The sequence below is a fragment of the Piliocolobus tephrosceles genome, chromosome 6, assembly GCF_002776525.5.
Source record: "Piliocolobus tephrosceles isolate RC106 chromosome 6, ASM277652v3, whole genome shotgun sequence".
Taxonomy (NCBI): domain Eukaryota; kingdom Metazoa; phylum Chordata; class Mammalia; order Primates; family Cercopithecidae; genus Piliocolobus; species Piliocolobus tephrosceles.
In genome coordinates this window covers 55,099,524-55,111,947 of record NC_045439.1, presented here as the reverse complement: position 1 = coordinate 55,111,947, position 12,424 = coordinate 55,099,524, and positions in this window count along the sequence as shown.

Genomic DNA, 12,424 nt, shown 5'->3' with positions numbered 1-12,424 from the left:
TGAGGCCAGGAGTCAAGACCAGCCTGGGTAACATTAGCAAAACCCCATCACTACCAAAAATACAAAAAATTAACCAGGCATGGTGGCAAGCACTGGGAGGATCGGTTGAACCCAGGAGGCAAAGGTTGCAGTGAGCCGAGATTGAACCACTGGACTCCAGCCTGGGCGACAGAATGACACCCTGTCTCGAAAACCAGTTAAAAAATTAAAAAGAAAATGCAATGTGAGAAAATAAAACAGGAAGCAGCATTTTATGTGTATCGTGTAACAGGCAAAAGTGGAAAGAAGTATTTCAATTTAGAAACTAATATTAAAATGTATGCTTATAGAGAAGTACTACTTTTATAATTTATAAATTATAGTTAATTAAAATTAGATTTTGATAATTATTTCCACATGATCTCTTTCTTCTTTAAATGACACCAAAATTTAACCTCAAAATCTTGGCACTGACAGCCCTGAGTTTTTTTATATTGCTCCTCTAGAGGGAGCACAAGTGCTTGAAATACTTCATAACCATAACGATCTGTTTCACAATAGTCAAGAATTTTAGAAGGGCAAGAAAACACAGTAATCTACTGCAGTTTATCAGTAGTGTAGTCTGGTGTAGATAATCTAGTCTTAGATACAGAAGACGACCTCTAGCTATAAATAATTTATTTTCTATTATTAGCGCTGCTTTTAAGTGACATCGATTTTCTTGCATTGAGTATATCATCTTTTTGAGTTGAAGTTCCCAGTAGAGATGAAAATGGTGAAAAGGAAAAGAAAATCAAGGATGCAAGCTACTCTCAAAGTCCTAATATTACTGACATGGAATTATGGTTTAATAACTTTTCCTTGAACTTCCAAAGAAAAGTGCTATCAGCCCATTTAATTTTTTGTTTGTTTGTTGTTTGTATCCTATTAATGCTGAGTTCCACAGAGCACCAAAAAAAGAAAAGGGAAGAATTTGTATCTTTAATGCATTAGTTAATTTGACTAGGTGTCTAACCAGGCAGGGCAACTCTGATCAAGGATCCAATATGTCTCTTGCTATGCCAATTGCAAAAGGAGATGGGGTTTCACTTTGGACAGTCCTCAGGGTCAGCCACTTTCTAGCTCTGAGTCCACTCTAAATGTTCTCAAGTTTGTTCGATTTGAATTTCAAAAACCCTAAATAAGGTGCATAATTTCCTTTTTGTAACCCAGTTTTGCCACAAAGCTACTTGGAATCAAGAGCAACATGAGCCGGGCGCGGTGGCTCAAGCCTGTAATCCCAGCACTTTGGGAGGCCGAGACGGGCGGATCACAAGGTCAGGAGATCGAGACCATCCTGGCTAACACGGTGAAACCCCGTCTCTACTAAAAATACAAAAAAACTAGCCGGGCGAGGTGGCGGGCGCCTGTAGTCCCAGCTACTCCGGAGGCTGAGGCAGGAGAATGGCGTAAACCCGGGAGGCGGAGCTTGCCGTGAGCTGAGATCCAGCCACTGCACTCCAGCCCGGGCGGCAGAGCAAGACCCCGTCTCAAAAAAAAAAAAAAAAAAGAGCAACATGAACAACCATAGCTTCTTCACAAGTACTTATTCCTCCTTCCATCTGTATATACCCAGACAGCAACACAGGCAATAAGAGATGGGGATGATAGGAACCTGAGAACTCTTTTTTCTTCTGACCTGAACAATGACCATCTTTTCAAATAACATAACAAGTCCTAAGAGAACAGCAGATGAACAATTTCTCATGGAATCTAGAGGTAGAAATGCCCATAAAACTTTTCTATTTGGGGAAGGCTTGCTCAGGAATCTCATTTCCTCTATTGGGTGTAGTCTGACAGATGAGATAAAAGGCCAGGATCCTGCAGGACCATCCCCGCCGTGGAGCCCTTGCCCAAAACGGAGGTGCTGAGCTTCACTCCTTGCCTGTCGGGACATCTTCATCCATCTTCTTTGCACTTTCAAACTACTACTACTACTTAGTATTGTAATTACTTTTAATTATTTAAAAGGATGTGAGCATTGTAAAAAGTTACCCTTCAAAAACCCAAAACCCCTGCTAATTTAACTTAAGGTTCTCCAGCTTTCCATGTCAATACATTTTCATCTTATCTAATATCTAGTCCATATTCAAATTTCCACAATTTGTTCCCAAAGTGTCCCTTATAGCTAATTTGTTCAACCCACAGCCCAATCCAGGAGCATGCATTGCTTCTGGGTGAAATGTCCTTTGAATCTCTTAATCGAGCCCAGTTTCTCTTCTTCTTCCTCCTTTTTTTGTTTTGCGACAGAGTCTTGCTCTATCACCCAGGCTGGAGTGTTGTGGTACAATCACAGCTCACTGCAACCTCGACCTCCTGGACTCAATCGATCCTCCTGCTTCAGCTTCCCAAGTAGCTGGGACTATAGGTGGGCACCACCGTGCCTGGCTATTTTTTGTATTTTTAAATAGAGATAGGGTTTTTGCCATGTTGCCCAGGCTGGTCTCAAACTCCTGGGCTCAAGCAATCCACCCATCTCAGTCTCCCAAAGTACTGGGCTTACAGGCATGAGCCACTGCACCCAGCCCTGTCTTTCTTCTTTTTAATGACTCTGACTTGTTGAAGAGCCAACCAGGACAGTACTCCTAATTCCTGACTTTGTCTGCTTGCCATTTACCATGGCATTCAACTTGTTTCTCAGCTGCTGAAGTTTACATCTGAAGTTAAAACTAAATACGATGAATTCAAGTTAATTTTTAAATCTATCATAGATGCTGGTATACTTCACACTGCATCTTCATCATATTAGAGAAGATAAATATTAATTGCTTGCTAAGATTCATCCCTGGGTTAGGGTAATAGTGTAAGCCTTTTATTGAGTGACAGAATGTTGATTTTCTAATCCTGTCCTTCTACATTCTTGGCAAGCATTCTTCTGAGAAATAGAACTTTCTCTTTCAGTTGGAGCTATTTGGTTACTCTAAGATACATTCCTTACATAAAGGTTAGATAAATGCTTAATTCTTTCTTTAGTTACCGTTGTCAAAGTAAGAAGTCAATTATCAAGCCATCTCAAATGATGGCTTATGAGTTCTCTCTTTGGCTTTCTCTTTTTTTAGTATCCCTATAGAAACATGGATTTTTAAAATTTAGTGTGATTCAATTCATTAAATCACTGTTCTTTTTGATGTTCAAATTGTTGCAAATTTGGGTAAGCGTGGGCTCCCAATTTGGACATACTTTTTATTTTTATTTTCCATTAAAAATATTTTTAGCATTTATTTTGTATTTGTCTACTTATTTATTTTTGTACATGAATGAATTCTTTAGTGGTGATTTCTGAGATTGTGGTGCACTTATCACCCAAGCAGTGTACACTGTATCCAGTGTGTAGTCTTTTATCCCTCACCCCACTCCCACCCTTTCCCCCAGTCTCCAAAGTCCATTGTATCATTCTTAGGCCTTTGCATTGGACATACTTTTTAACTTAGATTTTACAGATAATTTTCCTTCCTCTGGGCATTATCTCAGTCCCCAATTTATGCTTAATATTTTTTGTTAATGTTCTTCTCTGTCATTGATTTAGAAATACTCTTAGACTATTTATCTGTGTATGTTTTGTCTACTGTAAAAAAAGTTCCACTTTTTAATCTTCAGATTTACAATTCACACGCATAAAAAGTATCCTTATTTGCCAAGTCAGTGATTTGTTGTCCATTTTCTTATCAGTTTTCAAAATTTTATTGTTGTCTCTTCTCTGACAATAATATGGCCTCGTGGAGAGGTAGGCAGGAGCCAGGGCATGAAGAGTCTTGTATGCCAAGTTGCAGAATTCAGACTTTCACCTGAAGGCGATCAAGAGACAATGAACAGGCATTGCAGGGGAGTATCATGATCACATCTCCTTTTTGGAATGATCAGGTGATCAGGCTATAATATGGAGTATTTCACAGATGTGAACAGGACTAGAGGCTGGAAATCCAGTGAGGGACCTAACCTGCAATGATTCAAGTAACTAGATCTAAGAAAGTAGCTGTGGGTATACAGAGAAGTGAACAGCTCTCAATGTATTTAGAAGTAGTCAGAAGGGCCGGATGCCATGGCTCATGCCCATTAATCCCAGCACTTTTGGAGGCCAAGGCAGGAGGACTGCTCAAGCCCAGGAGGTCGAGGCTGCAGTAAGCTGTGAACGTGCTACTGTACTCCAGCCTGAGTGACAGAGAGAGGCCCTGAATAAACAAACAAACAAACAAATAATAAAAACAAACAAAAAAAAAGAATAAACAAACAAACAAACAAATCACCAACAGGATTTGGTGATTATTTAGATGTAGAGGCCAAGGAAGAGGAAAAAGTCAAGGATGACTCCAGGTTTCTAGCTTGGGCAACTGCGTGGGCAATAATGCCATCCACTGAGATCTAGAACAATGGATGTGAAACCAGTTTCACAAGGAAGTGTAGCATGCTGCCTTTATAAATGCCAAGTTCCACTACGTTGTATCCTCATTGAGATATTAATGAGCACATTTTCCCAGTGAATGCACTTTTCTATTCCAGGAAGTAATACACATCATTTCTACTTGAAATCGTCAACATTCCCTCTTTATTCTTCCACAACCTCCTCATCCTGCGCTACCAGTTCCAGCAAACTCCCTGCACCTGTGCCCACATACACTGGCTTCTATGCTTCAGTGGAAGAAAGGCACCTGCTGCTCCTCATGGCACTCCTCTACTTGTGCACTACATCCCTCTCATGTTCTCAAGGTGTCTGCACTGGCAAGTACACTTTTTCTCTTCTGTATCATCTTTGTCTCCCTCCCTTAAGGATGATTTCCATCTATATGTTATTATCCATTTTAAAAAGCAAACTTCTCTTGACCTCATGGCCCCTCCAGCTACCACTAAATTTTTCAACACTCTCAAAGCTCTTCAAACTCATTCATATTGTTGTTTTCATTCCTAGCTTTACTTTCTCACCTTTTATTTCTCCCCCATTCTGTTCCTTAGCTTCACTCTATTCAGGTTTTTATTCCCACCATTCTACAGAAAGAGCTCTCAGCAGGGTCCCCAATGTAGGTACATTCCACAAAAGTCAAGGCCAGATATCTGCACTCATCTTATTAGACCTTCCAGCGGCACTGGCCAAGTCTCCTTCATTCATTCATTCAACACATCTGTGTTGAGCACTTACTCTATGCCAGGCACTGTTTTAATCCTTGTGGATACAACAATCAATTAAAAAGACAAAGATTCCTGCCCTCTGGAGACTTATATCCCAGCAGGGAGAAACAGTTCACAAGCAAAAAACAGTAAATAACTAAATTAGAAGGCAATAAGGGCTATGGGAAGGAGAAAACATAGAACTCAGCAATAGGCTGGAAGAGTTTCCCTTTTAGCACATAATTATCCCTATAACGAAACACACCCTCTGTGACAATATTTGATATCAAGCCAGATTACAGAATACGTCTCTACATCCTCACATAATAAAAAGGAATCACATTTTCATCTGCTGTCTTTCTGAAGTGCTCTCCTCTCCCCTAATTCTCCTGGATTTGATGTGAGGACACTGGAGAAAACACAGAAGGAACAGTTGAAACTCGAGAAGGGAGAGTGGGGATTTGGTATTTCCCATTGTGATACTATGTATTGGATCCTGGGGGCAGGCAACAGAAATGGAAGTGGCAAACGTCCAGGGTATAAGCTGACTCCTTTTTTGCCCTTTTTCCAATTATGTCAAGTGATAGCTATTTTCTCACAATGGAAAGTGAGTCAGAAACTCAAAGTATGATAAATGGTCCAGGAGGGAAATTCTCTGTGGGTTAATACTTTTTGTTTTCATGTGAAAGAAAAAAAGCTATTGTGTAAATATCATAATTATGGTAAGTATTGATTTTATACTAGGAATGGCAGATTGTTTACAAAAAGGACCGCAATCATTCCTTCGTCGCTGTACGCACACTGCTCCCATCTAGAGGTAGTGTGTTTCCCCCTCCTTTTATCCAGTCAGGCCTTGGGACTCACGTTGATTAGCAGAATGTGGTGGAAGTGATGGTGTGAAACTTCCGCATCTGGGCCTTACAGCATTCACTTTCGCTCTTTTGGAACATTGTGCCACCATAGGAGCTGGCCCAAGCTAACATGCTGGGAAATGAGACAAGCCCTGCCGACTGAGGCCTCCCAGACAAACCAGTCCACAGTCAAGCCACCAGAAGACTGCAGCCACAAGAATAAGTCTATACAAGACCAGCACAAGAACCTCCTAGCTGAGTCCAGCCCAGCATAATTGACCCACTGAACATAAAACAATAAAATGGACTGTTTCAAACCACTCAATTTTGAAGTGAGCCTGTTACACAGAAATGGGTAACTGATATACTAGGTATTAAATATTTATTATTTATTAAAATGATAATTGTTTTAACATTGAGCATTGATCTTTTAATAAGTAGAATTTGAATAAGTAATTTTAATGTTTATGAAAAGAGGTAACAGTGAAGAGTACATACTGGAACGTTTTTTTTCAATGAAACGTCCAGTAGCGGCCAGGCGTGGTGGCTCAAGCCTATAATCCCAGCACTTTGGGAGGCCGAGGTGGGTGGATCATGAGGTCAGGAGATTGAGACCATCCTGGCTAACACGGTGAAACCCCAACTCTACTAAAAAATACAAAAAATTAGCCGGGCGTGGTGGCAGGCGCCTGTAGTCCCAGCTACTTAGGAGGCTGAGGCAGGAGAACGGCGTGAACCCGGGAGGCAGAACTTGCAGTGAGCTGAGATCGCCCCACAGCACTCCAGCCTGGGCAACAGAGCAAGACTCCGTTTCAAAAATAAAAAATAAAAAAAAAAAAGTGCACTAGCCCTATATCTTGATATAAGTGTTTATTTTTATAAAAATTAACCACATTATCCATAGTGTTTCATGACTCACTTCATCCACTCGACATTGTAGATATCTACCCATGTCAATACATGCAGATCTATATTTTTAAAAAGTTGCATAATATACCATTGAACAGATACACATAATATATTTGTATAATTCCCTTTTGACTGACAGCTGGGCTAGTTCCCAATGTTAATGTATTATAGATAATACTGAAAGGAACTTCTTTATACTTACAACTTTGAATACTTACTCTTTCAGCCTTGGTTTTCTCATCTGTAAAATGGAGATATATCTGACCCCTCCTATAGAATTGTTATAAAGATTAATGACACTTTGGGAGGCTGAAGCAGGAGGACTACTTGAGGCCAGGAGTTTGAGACTAGCCTGGGCAACATAGTGAGACCCCGTCTATACAAAACTAAAAAATTAGCGAGGCATGATAGTGCACATCTGTAGTCCCAGCTACTCAGGTGGTTGAGGTGGGAGGGTGGCTTGAGCCCAGAAGTTCAAGGCTACAATGAGTTATGATTGTGCTACTTCACTCCAGCCTGGGTGACAAAATGAGACTCTATCTCTAAAAAAAGAAATAAATAAGATGAATGAAATAATGCATATGAAGCCCTTAGCGGTTTGGGGAATATAACGAGCCCTTAATAAACTGTGGTTTTGTCATCATTATTATTATAAGCTTCTTTAGGGCACAGACCATGTCAGCATGGTCCCTCAGGGCCTGGCACATAATAAGTGCTCAATATTAAAATAGCTAACACCTGCTAAATGCTTTCTATGGGCCAGGTCCTGGGTTCAACCGCAAACTATGAAGTATTACAGGTATTGCTATCATCCCCATATTACAGATAAGGAAATGGAGGCACATAGAAGTGAGGTAACTTGCTTAAGAACAGAGCTAAAATTTGATTTCATAGCAATCTGACTCCAAAGCCCATGCTCTTAAAACTATACCATGCTGCCTCAGTAAATATATCCGCAGTAAATATAGAAATCAATATGATAGATTTCTAGAAATGCAACTTTTGGGTCTCAGGACATACATATGTTTAAGACTTTTCAAACATATATGTAACGTAAGTTATTATAATGTTAAGTTTTTGAAAAGCAGTAAATGAAATTTTATATGCAATGTTATCATAACTATGAAAAACAATGCATAGAAGAAAAGTGGAAGGAAACCCATCAAAATGTTAAGAGTTACCATTTCTGAAGGACAATTCATGGGTGACTTTTTTCCTTCTATTTTTAAAAAATTTTCTATAATGAGTTGTTACTTTATAAGAACAAACTAAATAACCATAGCCTTGCTTTTGGTGTTATATGTGTTGCTCTACCTCACAGTTCGTTCTGTTCTTGAAAGCAAACCTCTCTAAGAAAAAGGAATTTTCATGATTAAATGGCATTCTGGGCCGGGCGCGGTGGCTCAAGCCTGTAATCCCAGCACTTTGGGAGGCCGAGACGGGTGGATCACGAGGTCAGGAGATCGAGACCATCCTGGCTAACAACACGGTGAAACCCCGTCTCTACTAAAAAAAATACAAAAAACTAGCCGGGCGAGGTTGCGGGCGCCTGTAGTCCCAGCTACTCGGGAGGCTGAGGCAGGAGAATGGCGTGAACCCGGGAGGCGGAGCTTGCAGTGAGCTGAGATCCGGCCACTGCACTCCAGCCTGGGCGACAGAGCGAGACTCCGTCTCAAAAATAAAAAATAAATAAATGGCATTCTGTATCCTCTATCAATCTTAGAAAGGAAATTAGGGTCACAGGAAATCTGCCTTCCTAACATGAGCATGGTAAGTTGTTTGATCTAACTCCTGGCACTAATAAGGAGTGTTGTAGACTTACCTGTCTGATATTTCCTGACTGAGGACAAGAGAACTGTTGTACTCTTGCATCCATTTGTAAAGCACTTTTTATTGACTCAAGGTTTTGCAAAGACTTTATCAAATTGTTTCTCAAACAATCCTGTGAGGTTGTAGTGTGTTCCACTGAACCTTGGATACACATACACACCTACATGAAAGCAAATGTAGCCAGATAATAATTCGACATGTTAACCTCTGTACTTTTTGCCCAGTACTTGCTGATACTCCATAGCTTTCCCCAGTTTTAGCAGCAGCTAGAGTGTTCTCTGCTTACTCCCTCGGAGAAAGAACAATAAAACAGAACTTGAAGAACACAGGTATCAATTCTTGGCTTATGACTTTCAAAAGCCTAGGCTTAGAGAAGGCCCAGATGACAGAAAATGAAGAATAGCAAAGTTTCACCACATCTCCCCCCATCTAATTCCTCAGCCTGTGAAGGAGAGAGGGTGAAGCTCAAGAGAACAAGGAGAGCTTTTAGATATTAACACAGATTTCTTGAAAAAGTGGTCCCGTACTCCCAAATCTCAGAGAAGTTTCAGGGATCTGACATCGTAGAAAACCTATGCCTCCCTTGGGTATAAACAGGGCGAGCAGGAGGAAACAATAATTCTCTAAGCCTTACACGGTATGGAAAGAGTGAGAATATTTCCCATGAGCGCAGAAGTAATGAGGACATGGAAAGAAATGTCTAGTCGTCAAGTTCACTCTTCTGCCAACTCCAACCTGCTGTAAATTTTAATTCTGGGATTTCCTTTGCATTCTTTTTAGAGTTTCCATTTCTCTACTGAGATTCCCTACTTGTCCATTGACAATTTCTCTAATTCTTTGAACATAATTATTAAATTCAAAATCCAAGTTATCTGAAAGTCGGTTTCTATTGACTTTTTTTTTTTTTTTTTTACATTTTGGTGGACTAGTTACCACCTTTAGGAAAGAGGAACTTCCTGGCAATGCTAGTGTCAGAACTGGATTAAGCAATGACATTCAGGGATGACAATAATCTAATGTCAAAGTAGTTGCTTGAGGTGAAGGAAGGTATTATTTTGATAGAAACGATGCATAATGTGTAATGATTTCCAATCTTCAAGTAAACATGTCAGTTGTAAAACCCTTGTGAAAAGCATAAGGATAGTATCTCCAATCCTCTTGATTGGCTTCAAACAACTCACATGACCTGCCCACTCATTAAAGAGTAGAACTGGAAGAGAATTTAAACCATTAACATCTAAGTCCCCGCCTCTACCAAGTAGGAAGATCATGTCCTCCAATGATGACAATTTTTTTCTAAACAAAAATCGCTTCCTTGCATTCTAATATAAAGGTAATACATACTTACAGAAAAATCAACCAAAACAGACAGGTATAAGGAAGAAAGTACCACTTAATTACTATTAATATTTTGTTGAACATCCTTATAGATGCTGTTCTATGCAAATCCTTATGCATATAAATACTGCACTCACACTGTCACCAACAACGGACCCATTTCTCTATGTCTTTGATCATACTAGATGTGCGCAATCTTTCCAAACTTTACCATCAAACAAAAAGTAAGACTTAAATTTTGTTGAGTGATTTGGTTCTCGTGCTGAGGATAAGGATCTGCCATGTACTTCTTTCTGGCTTTTAATGGGCAGTATGTGCAATATATAGTGGCCTGGAGCATAAATAAGATGGTTTGGCTACCATACTCCCAAATTTATTGCACTAACTCTGTGTGTCCTTGAGTAAGCCACTTCATCTTTCAATGCCTCCATTTCTTCACATACAAATGAAGGATTTGGAATAGGCATTCTTGAGCTTCTTCTCTGGCTATCAGTAGGGGAGTGATGGGGAATGCACCACGCAGATCTGCAGCAGGCCCCTTTGGGTGACTAACTTGATAGCCATGCCCAGCCCCTCTCCCTTCCCTGGTTCTACTCTAGAAGAGGCTGGAAAAACTCAGCAGCCCCTCTGTAGGCCTTTTTTGGAGTTAAGGGATGACAATGTGACCAAATTCTGGCTAAAAAGACAGAGGGAAGTCTATCTGGATGCTTCTAGAAAGCCTTTTGCTTTCCTGATGGAAGAAACAGGCACGAGAAAGCAAGCTCACTGGCACTGTCTCTCCTTTGCCCCTGGCTTCCAGGTAGACTTGATGTCTAGACCTGTAGCATAGTGTGTTGGCTTTGCATTGTGTTGGTGTAAGCAGCATCTGTTATCCAGAATCCTCCCATAGTTCCAGCATCAGCCACAAGGGAAATATTGCATGAGATCTGAGAGGCAGCAGCCAAGCAGCAGCCATGGTTTTTATGCTGTAAAGGACAACACAAGGTGTAAGGAACATTGGCAGTTTTCACACATTGTCACTGACCTGCTGCCTTACCTTGCTGGCATGAGCAGGAGCAAGCCTCACAGTTCCTCCTGCTCCCACCAGATCACCTCCTATGGTTTCTTAAAGTCCTAGGCCAAGTGCATCTGTAGCTCTGTAAAGGATGCCAGCATGTTTTGCAGGACACCTGTATTATTGAGGCTGGAGGTAGTGAGAGACACATGTAGATCCAGTCTGTCCTAAAGGACTTCAGTCATTCATGAATTCCAGTTTGTTCTCACAGATTCCAGTCTGTTCCTGCTATCATCCACATCCAACTTTCTACTCCGACTGCAATCCTGGCTGACCTATAGTGACTTCAGACTCAACACTAGAACCAAAGATAACAAACAGCCCTGCCAGGACTCCTCCACCAGGTCTCATCCTGCAAGGTCTAGTGCAGCACTGTCCAGTGATGATGGAAGTGTTTTATACCTGAGCTGCCCAGTATGATAGCCACAAGTCACATGTGGCTATTGAGCATTTGAAATGTACCTAGTGCCACAGAGGAGCTAAGTTGTTACACTTATTTAATGTTAATTAATTTAAATTTAAATAGCCAGATGTGGCTAGTGGCTACAATATTGATCAAGGCAGGCCTAGTGCCTAATAATAAATTTCATGTTTTTTAATCACTCGTAGTGGCTCTGCTTCTCTGGTTGAATCCTGACTGATACAGGCAGCAGCTGCTAGCTACATGGGAAAAGCATGGAGACACAAAGCCAGCATTACTAGGAATCACAGGGCTAGAAGAAGAAGCAGCCTGGCTCCTGGAAGTTCAACCAGCTTACAACCTTTGAACTTCTTAGTGAGAAAAAAAATAGATCCCCAGTGGGCAGTGAACTACAACTGTGTGCTTCCAATAAATCCGGCCTCTTTTCTTGGTGGCTTCTGCTTCCTGCCGTGAAGTGGTGTAGACCTTGTCTCGAATACTACAGGACACAGATGGTGTTCTTAGATCTCAATTTGAAAAAAAAAAAAGTATTCATGTATGCATAGGAATCATAAAATATAAATTTAAACTCATCTTTTGAACGATGAAAGTAACATCAATAGAACTATGAACAAGAACTGTTAGCTTTCTGCCCAAGCAATTCTCCTTTCCTTCATGTTTATCTTTGCTTTCTCTTGAAGAATGACCTAGAGGAAGTAACCCACCTTCCACAGTCCTTTGAGTTCATGGATACATAAATGAACACTATGAACTTTAGACTTTAAGAAGTGTGTATTAGTCAGGGTTTTCCAGAGAAACAGAGCTAGTGGGATGGATATATAGAGAGATATTTATTATAAAGTATCGACTCATGCAATTATGGAGGCTGAGAAGTCCCACAATCTGTCAAGTACAAGCTGGAGA